At 45.3% G+C, this 12,533-nt stretch overlaps 1 long non-coding RNA gene across 1 annotated transcript; it reads left to right on the top strand.

The window, feature by feature from the left end:
- The first annotated feature begins 1,099 nt into the window (after positions 1–1,099).
- On the top strand, positions 1,100–5,612 carry Gm34972. Its single transcript, XR_385215.3, has 3 exons — positions 1,100–1,389; positions 3,551–3,677; positions 5,378–5,612. It is a non-coding gene; the product is annotated as a predicted gene, 34972 (long non-coding RNA).
- Positions 5,613–12,533: the final 6,921 nt, after the last annotated feature.

The following is a 12,533-nucleotide window of genomic DNA, read 5'->3' as shown; positions in this document are numbered from 1 at the left end:
CGAAGCTCAGCCGCCAAAGCGTTGAGGGCTGTTCAGAGCGGCTGACACAGCATACTGCCGAGTAATCCTCCTTTTATGCTCAGTGCTGGGCAGTCTGCTGAAAGCATGCTTTGCAGAGACAAGCCTTTCATGAAAGAGTTCATGGTAGGGGTCAGAAGAAGGTCACAGAGGTGTCTAAATGTGGAAAATAAGAGCCATGAGGAATGATTGCGGCAGTTCTTCTCAAAGTGGACCCTGGACTAGACACATGACTGGGACCTTGTCACAAATGCTGATTGTCTTTGCTACTTTGTGGGTTCTTCTTTTTCCCACCTTTTATCTCCCTGGTTTCATCCCCTATCACTAGGTAGGAGAGGAAGAAGGGGTGGTGGGGAGGGAGGGAGGGAGGGAGGGAGGGAGGGAGGGAGGGAGAGAGAGAGAGAGAGAGAGAGAGAGAGAGAGAGAGAGAGATCCCAGACTTGAATTTCTTTCTTTTTGTTTTTTCTTTGAGCATGACTACTAACAAACAACAACCACCCCTCCCCACCCCCCTGAAATGAACCAACCACCACCAACTCTGCCTCTCAGGGCCCTATTATTTATATACCCTCTGAAAAATTCCCAGAATTCCAAACTTCACACAATCGCAGAAACTATCTGCAGCTGGCAAAACCATGCCTCTGCTGAAGCATGAGACTAATTATAGTCTGCTGCTGTGGACAGTCAGAAGCAGCCCCATATTCTCGCACCCGGGATTAAAATAAAACATATTCTTATAATATTACTGTGATTTCAAAGAAGCCAAAATTCCAAAGTTCTTACTACCCTGGATCCCTCACAAGAACTGAGTGAGGACTGTTGAGGGAGGGAGGACCCCCACAACCTCTGAGGCTTTCCATGCAAGGATTAACTTAGTTATTTTAAGCATTGCTCTCAATTTTGGCAAAGAGAATAAAAGTGTTCACTAAATTATTCATATCTTTACTCTCTTAATATTCAAAGACATTGGAAAATGAGGGGAATTTCTCTATTAGAGGTCAGCCGAGACATGCACCTGTTTCGGTATGGAAGGTTTGCTCTCCCAGCTTTCCTTTGCAAAGAGCTGTCTTGTTCACAGAGCTGCCTCTGGAGGGGAGCATGGCAGGCCTAATGGGTGTTTCTATGGGGTTACAATGGCCTCATCTGTCCATGGAACATTCCTAAGACTGCTAATGGTTTCTGGAGAACCCCTTTTTCAGTGACAAGGGTGGCTGCTTCTCTTGTTCCCTTGCTCTCCAGTTTCCTGTATTTCCAGTGGAGATCCAGTGCTGAACAGATGGCTTTGATACAGGACTCACATTAGTGTTTGCATCCCTGGTGACGTCCACCCCAAGCTGACACTGCACCTGTGTCACAGCTCGTTCTGAAAAGGTGAGTGCAGTATGGTGACTTGGACAGTGGACCTATTGTCTTACACTTCCTTTGCTGTGGAGTGGGGCTGGTGTTACATTGCTATATTCTGTGGGGTTCTGGAAAATGAAGAGCCATGGTGTGCACTTAAGCAGGGAATCTGTCTGAGACCCTGAAAGCAGTAGGCAGCCAAGCCAGCTACAGGCACATTTGTTACTGTGAGATAATCAAGGGCTTTTACAAAAACAGATAGGGTTTGATTTAGCAGCATGCCCCAGGTAGACAACTGGTCTACCAGAGAGGTGGCACTACACTGAGAGCTCAGGTTGGGAATTCAGGAATTTAGCCACAGCAGTGACTTAGTCAGTCACAGGGAGGTAGGTCTTTGGATAGGATGCATAGTTTCAGTCTCTGCCACTGTGAATGTGTCAGGCCTACAGACGGGCCAAGGACAAACTACTATGTATGTTTGCCTACTTATTTATCATATAATGCCCTCTAAATATTGGCAGCTTTTAGAAAATAATAGCACATGATTCTTTCTCCTCTCTGTCCACGACCTCCCATGTGTGCATATGTCCCAACCCAACATTCTCTATCTCTTAGCCTCTAAGTTTTCTTCTCCCAGGCTTCGAATCGACTAACTAAACCACCCACAATTGCCTGTGAATTTATTTATGGTCTAATCTAGAGCAAATTTGTCTGTCACTCAAAATTAATGACCACAAATTGTCCCAAGTTCTTCCCACAGAGAGAGCTGTTCTGCAACACCACTTTTCAAAGGCACCTTGAATATGGCCACACATTAACACACTTACATGGCTCACCTATAGCCCAAGCTTGAATATGGCCACACATTAACACACTTACATGGCTCACCTATAGCCCAAGCTCAGCCTTCTCTTCTTCCCTAGAGAGCTGACTCAACTCCATCTGGATGGATGTAAGAGAAGGAGAGATGCTGGGTTCCCTGAGGTCTGGATTGCTGTTCTGGTGTGCTCTGTGGTCTCACTCTTGCCAGAATTTGGATGAACTACTGACATTTAATAATTGGTTGTTGTAAATCTGTCTTGACTTATGCCTTGATTGGTATAAAATGTACAAGCTTATCATGGACATCTCTGGTCACATTGGTCACTATGTCTAGGGTCAGGGATTCTGTTTCTCTCAGGCCTTAGTGGAACATCACAGACAGTTGGGAGTGGTTTAGTTCATTGATAAAAACTTTTCAAAAGTCAAGCTATTCTTTGCTTAAGATAGTGAGCCCTTCTGCAGACGTTCAGGAAGTGCAGTGTGATTTTCCTATTTGTTTTACCCCAATCTTTGGGTGCTCTGTGTTTCCACCACTGAAGGACAGCTCCAACATAGTAGACTCTACCAGATCAAACAATCCATTACAGCTGTGTCTGGAGATCTTTCTTGCCCCAGTCCTGCATGAAGCTGTCAGAGCATCCCATGAGCAACATAGGAATAATACCCTATTTTTTCATCATGTGAAAATGAGAAAAGAAAACACCCAGTGTGGTGAACATGATGTGTCAACTTGGCTAAACCATGCTTCCCAGTTGTTTGACCAAACACCAGTCTTCAACAGTAGACTTTGAGAGTAATAGATGTGGGTGGGCTTCGCTCAACTCACTGAAGGCCTTAACATTATCTTATGAATCTTGTGTATCCTGTTCACATTTTACCCTTCTGCTCTGCCTGCCTATGGATTTTAGACGTGTTTATCTCAATTCTGTATGTGGATTGCATCTAGTGGGTATCTCACCTCTCTTTAGTCTTTGTCTCTCTGTGTCTCTGTTTCTTTTTATGCACATATATACAATGCATGTATTTTAGTAATGTGGATTACATATAACATATACTACATCACATATAATATGTACTATTGATTTGTTTTTCTTTGGAGGAGCCTATATGGTTTAAATGAAATGTACATTTTTTTTAGTAGAGAGTTGGGGGAAATGGCTGTATGCAATAGATAACTTCCTATTAAAAATACAAAAAACTTAAATCAGTAAAGTAATGAAGTTAAAATATTGAGAAGAAAAAAATCAAGGAATAAGAAAAAAAAACACAACTGAAACGACATAGCAAATTTGTACCTCCTTAAGTGTAGGTATGATCTTATGGACTGAGTCTATTCCAGATGGGTAATTCTTGTCCTACTTATCTTCAGAGCATGCAGTGGGATGAAAAATTCCAGCTCTATTATATCAAAAAAAGTGTTACCTTGATACTTAAATGTGCCCCAACTGGGACATCATCAGTTATTATGATGACAACAGCCACAAAGACATATACAGGTGAGTCTTGCTTATGAATAGGAACACCACTCAGTGGGTCATTTCCTCAGAGTCTCTTTGCAGGGTAATCATTATGAAAGAATGTTTGTTCTAAGAATACAAAATGATTTAACCTTAGAGGACCTATTAATATAATTTATTTTGTTAGCAAGCCAAAAGGAATAACCACGTAATTATATTCTACTAGGATACTTTGTATCATTTAAAGGCCTTTCTTGATGTTTTTCTTTAAGTACTCCTAGTATATTAGGGTCAAAAATTCAATTGAATTATAAACCGAAGTTCAAGGTCTGTTTGAGATTTCAGCACAGTATTGCCATTGCCACTTTGGAACTAAGCAGTCTGAGGGAGGGCGGGTCCATGAGAACCTGCCTTCTCTTTTTTCCCATACACATTGCTTGATCAGCGATTTTTCTGTACAAGGGACTATGTGATTGACAGCCTAGGAAACCCAATGGATGGGACATTCTTCCTGCTTTGGTTGTCTGTCTTGTTGCAAGAGGTATGCCAAGCCCCACTGTTTGCTTTCCATGCATTTAGTTATTGCTCCTTGTTACAGGGTTGCCTGGCCTTGGAGATTCGGGTGTGTTACAAAGGACAAGCACAGTTTCTAGGGTTATTGGCTGCCAAATGTGCCAATATGTACTGATCTTTTAAAAAGTTTCCTGGATCCTTTATCTGAGGATGAGTATGAACCCAGCATTCACACTCACATAAAATGTTTAGTAAGAAGGAACTGCTACAACACAGATGCTACTGCAAAAACGGGGCTTCTAGAAATTTCTTCCAATGTAAATGAGAAGACTTTTTGGCTAAAATAGTGATATGTTAGCCATTAAAATGCTTTGATTTCACTTACATTGGGGTGAATCTATTTCCACTCTGGTGCTAGTCTTTCTGTATGTTCTTCCAAGTTATAAATATATCTTTTACTCTTGAAAATTTTTTTCCTGAATAATTTTATTGGTGATTTTTTTCTCCATTTTCTCTCTTCTATCCTTGTGGATTCTTGTTATGTGAATATTGGACCATATAGCCCATGGTCTAATTAATTGTTGTGCTCTTGTCTTACATTCTCTCTCTTCTTTCCTTCCTTCCCTCTCTTCTTTCCTTCCTTCCCTCTCTCCTGTCTTCATTCCTTCCTGAATCCTTCTCTCCCTTCACCTCTCTCTCCACTCACTGGAGATACACTCAAGTTTTATCTCCAGTCTTCTATCAGGCAGGGTCACTTTGGCTTTCACTAGCCACTCCTCTCCTTCAGAGTTGCTGAGGCACAAGGAGTTCACATGGTGTTGAAGTATCAGGGACCCAGGTGCATCCTACCCAGCAGCTGTATCAGCTCTATGGTCTAAGAGGCCCAGTCCCATGTCCAGATTGCAGCTCTTGTGTAATGAAAGGACACAGCTTACTGTTTACATGTTCTTGCTCTTGCTGAGTTTGTAGTAGTCATGTGGCCACATCTAACTGGTGCATGTAACAGGAGGAGTTGCCCAGTGAGCGCTTTATTCTTGGCAGTATGTTTCTGTTTTAAACATGGGTTCTGTTTCTGCTGCAATGCATAGATATAAGGAGATAGAGTTTCAATCAGACTCACCCTTGGAAACCTACAGATCCCTTTGTTCTTTTCCCCTTCCCTTTAAATACTTCTGAAGAAATGGAGGCCTTAAGTTTAATCTGTTTACTGTCTTGTTTTGTTAAAGTGGACACAGGTGTGAAAGGCCAAGGCAGACTCCTGAAGGAACGTTTCACTGAAGCAGACACAGGAGAGATGATGTTCCGCTAAAGGAAGCACGTGAAAGGACACATGATGAAGGATTTCTTGCTAACATCACATATGTATCGGTCTGCTTTACATTGTGTAATTGAGCTCCATTTGTCGGGACTCCATAGAGAGAATTGCACAAAAAAAAAAAAAACAAAAAAAAAAAAAAAAACTTCTGGTGGTGTGCTGCAGTTTCTTGCCGCTTCCACAGACTCGGGCTGATTGGCAGAGTGATGTCAGCTGAGACAGGTACGCATGCTGAGGCAAGACTCCTGGAGGGCATGTGATGTTTGGAGGGTATAAATAGGACTCTACAAACAGTGATAGGGCTGAGCTAGGCTTGCTTATAGAACTAGCTGTGCAATGCTTGGTGGTCTCCCATCTTTGCTGATCTTCAGTGAGAGAGTCACGGCTTCTCCTGGAGTCCCTCTGGGTCCCTCCTGCTGACTTGTGCTGAGGCCTGGTTGTCACGTGGTAGTGCCACGGCTGCTGATTCATGTTTTGTTAGGTCTACTCTACTGAACTGGACTTCTGGTGGATCTGTGAAGTGTTTGTGAGTGGATCGAGCTGCTGCTGCTAATTCCTGTGAACTGCAGATTTCCAGACAACACAGATGGGAATTGCTCCGAAGAACCTTTCTAAACAGGTGTTCTCCCCAGCTCCCCTGCCCCATTATTCTTTCTTTTCCACTAGGGGGTGGTGGGCTAAAAGGGAGGTTAAAGCGTTACAGAACCATCATTAAAAATAAGGTTTGAAAAAAATTAAAGTTTCAGGAAAGTGCTTGCTGAACAGAGGGACTGTGGAGAAGTCACAGCAAGTGTCGACCCATCACAGTGTTCTAGTCCTGCATTGCTGTGACAGGCCAGGCTCAGCCTCCAGCTACCTTCCTTCTGGGAGCAACTAGCTCCCTAGACTATGGGGCTCTGTGGGTTTTCAGTGGTTCTCAACCTTCCTAATGCTGCCACCCTTTGATATAGTCCCTTCCAACCATAAAATTATCTCATTGCTACTTCAAAACCATGATTTTGCACCTGCTATGAATCGTACTGTAAATATTTTTGTAGATAGAGGTTTGCTGAAGGGATCACAACCCACAGGTTGAAAACCACCAGATTAGACTGTTCTAAGAGGGCTGTTCTTGGCCTCTCCCCATTTAGCCATGTATGTCTTGGTCACTGGAGATCATGTCCTTTGCCTGACAGCCTTTGTGCCTCCTCCTGCAGGTCTAGGAAATCAAGAGAGTATAGCTCTTTTATTGTCCCTTTACAGGCCAGTCTGTGTTTCTTCGGCAATTCAGTCCACAAGGAAAGGAAAGGAAAGGAAAGGAAAGGAAAGGAAAGGAAAGGAAAGGAAAGGAAAGGAAAGGAAAGGAAAGGGGAAGGGGGGTTAGAGGGGGGAAGAGGGGGAAGAGGGGGGAAAGAGGAAAGGAGGATGAGTCATCAGCCTATTTTTCTGGCCAGTTCCATGCTGTAAGATGCCAACCAGTGCTCTCACCTGGAGAGCTTCATGCTGAGGTCTGTCTCTGCCCAACCCCCACCTTACCAACCAAGCATTTCTGACCTGCCTATTGTTGCTTTTAGTGGGGCAGTGGCAGCTTTGAGGGCATCTAAAAAAAATGGCCTGGGTAGAAGGCACTGCCCTTCTTCTGATTTTTGCCTGCTGGGCTGACTCGTCTGTTCTGCCCAAGAACTCTTCTGAGAGATGATTGAAGATGGATTGGGGTCAGCCTTTCCTCCTGCCAGGGCGCTGTCTCTTTCTAGTCTAGTCTAATCACAGCTTCCTCCTGGGCCACGAGAGCACTTGGCATTTTCACCTCCGTGTGGCTGGCCATGCTGGGACTCTAGCTGGCTGAGCTGCAGGCTGCAGGCAGAGGAGGCTCTTAGGCAAAGCTGCTGTCTCTTCTTTTTATTTTCTCTCCATGGTCACCTGAGTGGAAAAGCACCGCCCACTCTACAGTTCCTACAGTTGTGACTAGCTGGGAGATGTGGATGGGGAAAAAAAGGCTGGAGGGCTTGTTGGGTGGTCCTCCCCATAGTGTCCCTGACCATACCTGCAGGATCAATATTGGTTTCAGAAGAAAAGGGGATTCATTGTTGTAGATTATGGGGAGGGTGTGTGTGTAGAGGTTGTAAGCCTCGCCCCCTCTTCTCCCTCCTCTTCCCCTCCCCTCCCCTCCCTGTGTCCCTCCTCTCTCCTCCTCACTCCTCTTCCTCAAATCTTGCCCTCTCCCTAGTGGTAACAAAGATATGGGACATGTTCCCCTAGAGGAAGCTGTCAGAAGCAGATGATGAGACCCATGCTTCTCCTTTGTGAGTGTGTGCTATGTATATGCAATCATGTAGGTGTGTGTATGTTTGTTAGTTACGTGTATGAACATATGTGCAGAGGCTAGCAGAAGTCAGAGTCAGGTATCTTTTCTTTTTCTTTCTTTGGGGGGGGGTGGGGGTTGGAGGTTTTGAGACAGAGGTTCTCTGTGTAGCCCTGGCTGTCTTGGAACTCACTCTGTAGACCAGACTGGCCTTGACCTCAGAGATCTGGCCAACTGCTGGGATTAAAGGTGTATGCCACCACTGCCCAGGAATCTTTTTAAATTGCTGTCCAGTTTATTTTTTGAGACAGGGCCTCTCACTACATCTAGAGCTCATCAACTCAGGCCACTGGGCTCTAGGGAGCCTAGCTCTCTGCCTCTGCAGTACATTACTGTGCTTGGCTTTTATATGGGAGCTGGGCATGCAAACTCAAGCTCTCAGGCCTGCCAGGCAAAGTTCTTTGCCGACCCACCTACCCAGCCCTCACTTCTGTCCTTGAGAGTGAAGGACCTTGGGAGAAACACCAAGTCCTTCCTGAATCTGCAGGTCTGGAGAAAGCCAGTGCAGTCGAGCTGATTTGAATGTGGAGGGGAATGGGGCTAGCACACACGGTGAGTCCTGCTGGCAGGAATTCAAATCTCATAAACTCCTCAGACCTCTGACTTGTGTAATGAAAATTCAGCTGCTAAATCCAATTGAGATCCAGGTAAACAAGAGAGGAAAAGGTGAGCAGGAAAGGGTAAATTAAATCATGAAGCAAATGTCAAGTAGAGGTTGAAGCAGAGGTCTGGCGGGCTGGTGGTGGTGGTGGTGGTGGTGGTGGTGGGGATGTTCTGAGAGTTCCGGGGAGCACTTCCTGCTGGGCTTCTGATGGGATCAAAGTAAACTGGTAAAGGGAAGCAGCTACACTGAAGGGATTTGTGGGATCAATGGCAGCACAGCAGCTTGCTGTCTCACATGCAGCAGAGGGACCCTGTCTCCTCACCTTGGACCGTTGCCATCTAGATGGGTCTAGACTGTGGCTTGTCTTGGATGTGTTTACAATCCTGAGCCTTAGCTGAGATTCCTTTCCCATCAGACCGGGGCTGACTGTAGCTCCTGGCCTTGCTCAGTTCTGCCTAGGGATCATACTTCAGCAGAAATAATCTATCTGCCCTGAACCCTCATCCCCAGAGACTTGGGAATGAGCGGGGTGGGGGTGGAAGGTGGAGAGAGGCAGTTTTATTTGCTGACTTCTTGTATCTGACAGGTGGGCTTTAGAATGAATCAGACAGAGTCTTTCTTCTTGTGTAGGCTGATTTTTCTCTCAATCTAATAATATCTCCTGCTCTCAGCGGTATCCCCTCTGCTTACGTGGAAGGCTTGTTGTCACATATAAAAAGGATAAAACTCACTGTCACCTGTTCTGTCCTCTCCATAGATTTGCAGGCTCAATGACACAGGGTTAGGGTCACTGAGGCATTTCCCTGTTCACTCCCAGGCTCAGGAGCAGAATAGCAAGGGATCTCAAAGCAGGACTATTGATTAACCTGTGAATTTAAAGCAAAACAAGGAAGCAGCTTAGCCAAAGTCCAAATGTCCCACCATGACAGGAGAGTGCCAATCCTCGGGTCTTCCTTGACCTCTGAAAGCTTTATCCTAAGGAGCTAAGTTGTGGCCTCTGCCCATGGACCTGATGGTCCGGTGGGAGTGAAGATAGAGGTGTACAATGCTCCAGGTCAGAGGAGATGAGTCAAGTGAAAAACAGAAGCCCATAATATTTAGTCATCCTACTATGCACATGACCTGTGTGAGTGCCAGATGGGCTACCTGTTAGCATGTGAATTGTCCTCAAAATTTCCAACTGTGAATGGGATCTAGGAAGAGGTACAGCCTGGCAGAGCATGTGACTCACACAGTGATTCTCAGATATTGGGAAGCAAGCTATGGGTCTTTTTTACTGAATAGTCAGAGCTATGTTTGCCTATCTAGGCAGGTGGCACAGCAAAGGCTGTATATGTGTGAAGCAGGGGCTAAGCCAGGACTTGGGAGAGGGTTGAGTGAACAAGAGAGGGTGTTCCTGAGAAACTGCTTAGCCCAACAAGGAGGCAGGGAGCTAGAGAGCCTGCTTACTATACAGTGGGCTTGAGGAAATGTGCTAAGATCTACTCTTAGCCTCTGGGACTGGCTGCATCCTAAGAGCAAACCCGTAGAGACTGAAAATGGATAGACTTAGATTCTTCAAAATCTACTTTCAATAAGGGTTCTCAAATGCAGCTCACTATCCAAAGGTAGGGGAGAAAAGACAGTAAGTAGGACAAGGGGGTGTGGACCTGTTTAGAAGTAGTTCTTTGAGGTGATTCCAATCTCTGCTTGTCAGGATTCTAGCAGTCCAGTTCAGTAATGTCTCTTCCCTTTGCTGAGGGTCTGGGTGTGTCTTCTTAGTCCTGTTGTATCTGGAACCCTTAGGATGGGTTTGAGATGGTACCCCCTTTCTCTTGGGGGAGTGGCCTTCCGTTTGTAATGGAGGCAAGCCTTGAGTGTTCTTCCCTTCTCTGGGAAGACAGCACTTGATGCTCCCCCCCCCACACACACACACAGTGGCCCATTGCCTGTCACTCTTGGCCTCCTCCATTAGACTCTGACCTGTATCCTGACTTGTTCCTCTCCAGTGTCAGGAAGAATGGGCCATGGGCATAGAGTCAGTCTGTACAATATCCACTAAGCTTCCCAGGAGGGGCTAATGGCCAGCACTGCTGGCTTACACTACTCCTGAACCTTGAAAACAAGGCTCCTAGAGCTCAGGACATACATTTTGGAGAACAGTATTTGGAGTGCAGAGTCAGAGGATCCTCTAATCCTAGATGGGTCACAGATCGCTGGGAATCTCAGAGGTTCCAGAGTGAAGATGAATCCTTATTAGGCCATCCTTAGAATTGATCAGAGTCTCCAGAGGGGGTAGACAGTCTGACTAGGAATGTTGTCCCAGTGGCAGGAGATACAGGTGTTCTGAATTAGCTTGTGATTACTGTGTTCTGTGTACAAAGCTATATGGCCTCTGATGTGGGCCAATGACCTTTTTGTGACTCAAGGAAGTAGTCCCTAAGGTAAATGATAAAATGTAGTTTTCCATCAACTACAGAGGCAAAGGTTGAAGGTCAACTAGCCAGTTGTGTCTTCAAGAAGCAGACTGAACCTTGAGCTGATGGTGTGACCCCTATGTGTCCACTGGGCACAGATCACTCTCCTGTAACTTGAACAGTCAATTGCTTAAGGCCCATCAGCTCTTTTATCAATCTTGGTTTTCCGTGGGATTAAAAATAAATTAAGTAGTGGATTTCAGGTACATGGCCTCTAATGCTCTGACAAATTTGTCTTGAAGGAGAGAAACTACCCAATAGGAATGGAAATTGACAAAAAGGCTTCATTGAATTCATCAGTTAATCAACAGGGGTATATTGGCAAGGTGATTAACTCTACCAGGAAGAGATCCTGTTTCGCATCTGATCTGCTTCACATCTCAGTAAAGGTGTAAGATGGTTTTCCTGCTGGGCCTCACAGTTATGCATGCATGCACTTTGCAGCTTGTGAGAGGAAGCTGGTCCTGGGGACGGCACTGATGTGCATGATGGTCAATCTTCAAAACACTTAGCATCTGCTACCCCTGAGTCACGTTGTTCATGTTTTGTATCACGTTCGTTGTACATGCAGAGACACACAAAGACATGGGCCAACACTGTAGTCACCATTAGAGCTAAGTTAGTTGATGCTTATTTTTAGCAGAAGGAAAGCCACTCTATTTTCATCTCCTAGGGTTTTTTTTTTTATCTGTGTTGGCTCATGGATTCTCACAACAGTGCTGAGCGTGGATTTCACTATTGTCTTGCTTCACACATGGGAAACTTGAGGTTCAGCAAATTTTGACTTCTTGAATATAATAACTACTAGGGGCCACACTGTGAATGGATAAGGCCCGTGTATAAGTTTTATGCTCTGATTCCAACTGTATTGCCCATTCACAACCCTGCAGTGAAAAGCAGACCAATTGGACACAGGACTAATGAGATCATCATAATGGCCTTTCTGCCAAGCATGGAGCAGGTGAGAAAGGACCCTTAGCTCAAGTCAGCAAGACAAAGGAGAACTCCCACTGACCCCATGGGCATAGCTATCTAGTGCTCCCACAATCCTGACTCCCTACTCCACACTCTTCCCCAGGAGGAAGCTGAGCCATGAGGAGGTCTAGCCATCATGGCTTCTGCTGTCTGATGGTGGTTGGGCTTGGCTTGGTTCTATTCAGAGGTGGCTCTCGGAACTGTCCAGCTGCTGAACCTGAGTGGCTGTGAGAATCTGTAACAACACAGAATCTTTGTTTGAGTCCATCTGATTGTTCTCCCCCAGAGAGCTGAGACAGGACAAAGAGCTGGGAGGCTGCAGGCCTGGTGGGGGATGGAAGGAAGAAGACCAAGGGTGGGCTCGTGGGGAAACTTGACATCATGAGTGCAGAGCTGGCTGGAGAACACTACAGGAAGTTACTTTAATCTCCAGAATGAGCTCAGAGGTATTGAGGGTGAACATATAACCTCTATCCATTCATTTAATATATGGCTGTGCATCACTGTTACATCTTAGAAAATGACTATTCATAATGGAAGTCTTGGCAAAGGTTTCCTTCTAATCAGCGAAACAGGGGTTGGAGGGCTCGGCTGTGGTACCCTTGCCAGAGGCTTTTAATTTACGAGAGATGTTAAATTATGCTGCCGCCAGATAGTCGTATACGGGAAAAAATACAATAAGTCAGAGGGA

Source organism: Mus musculus, chromosome 17 (assembly GCF_000001635.26).
Source record: "Mus musculus strain C57BL/6J chromosome 17, GRCm38.p6 C57BL/6J".
NCBI classification, from domain to species: domain Eukaryota; kingdom Metazoa; phylum Chordata; class Mammalia; order Rodentia; family Muridae; genus Mus; species Mus musculus.
The sequence above is the reverse complement of the archived record's forward strand: the minus strand, read 5'-3'. Positions and strand labels throughout refer to the sequence as shown.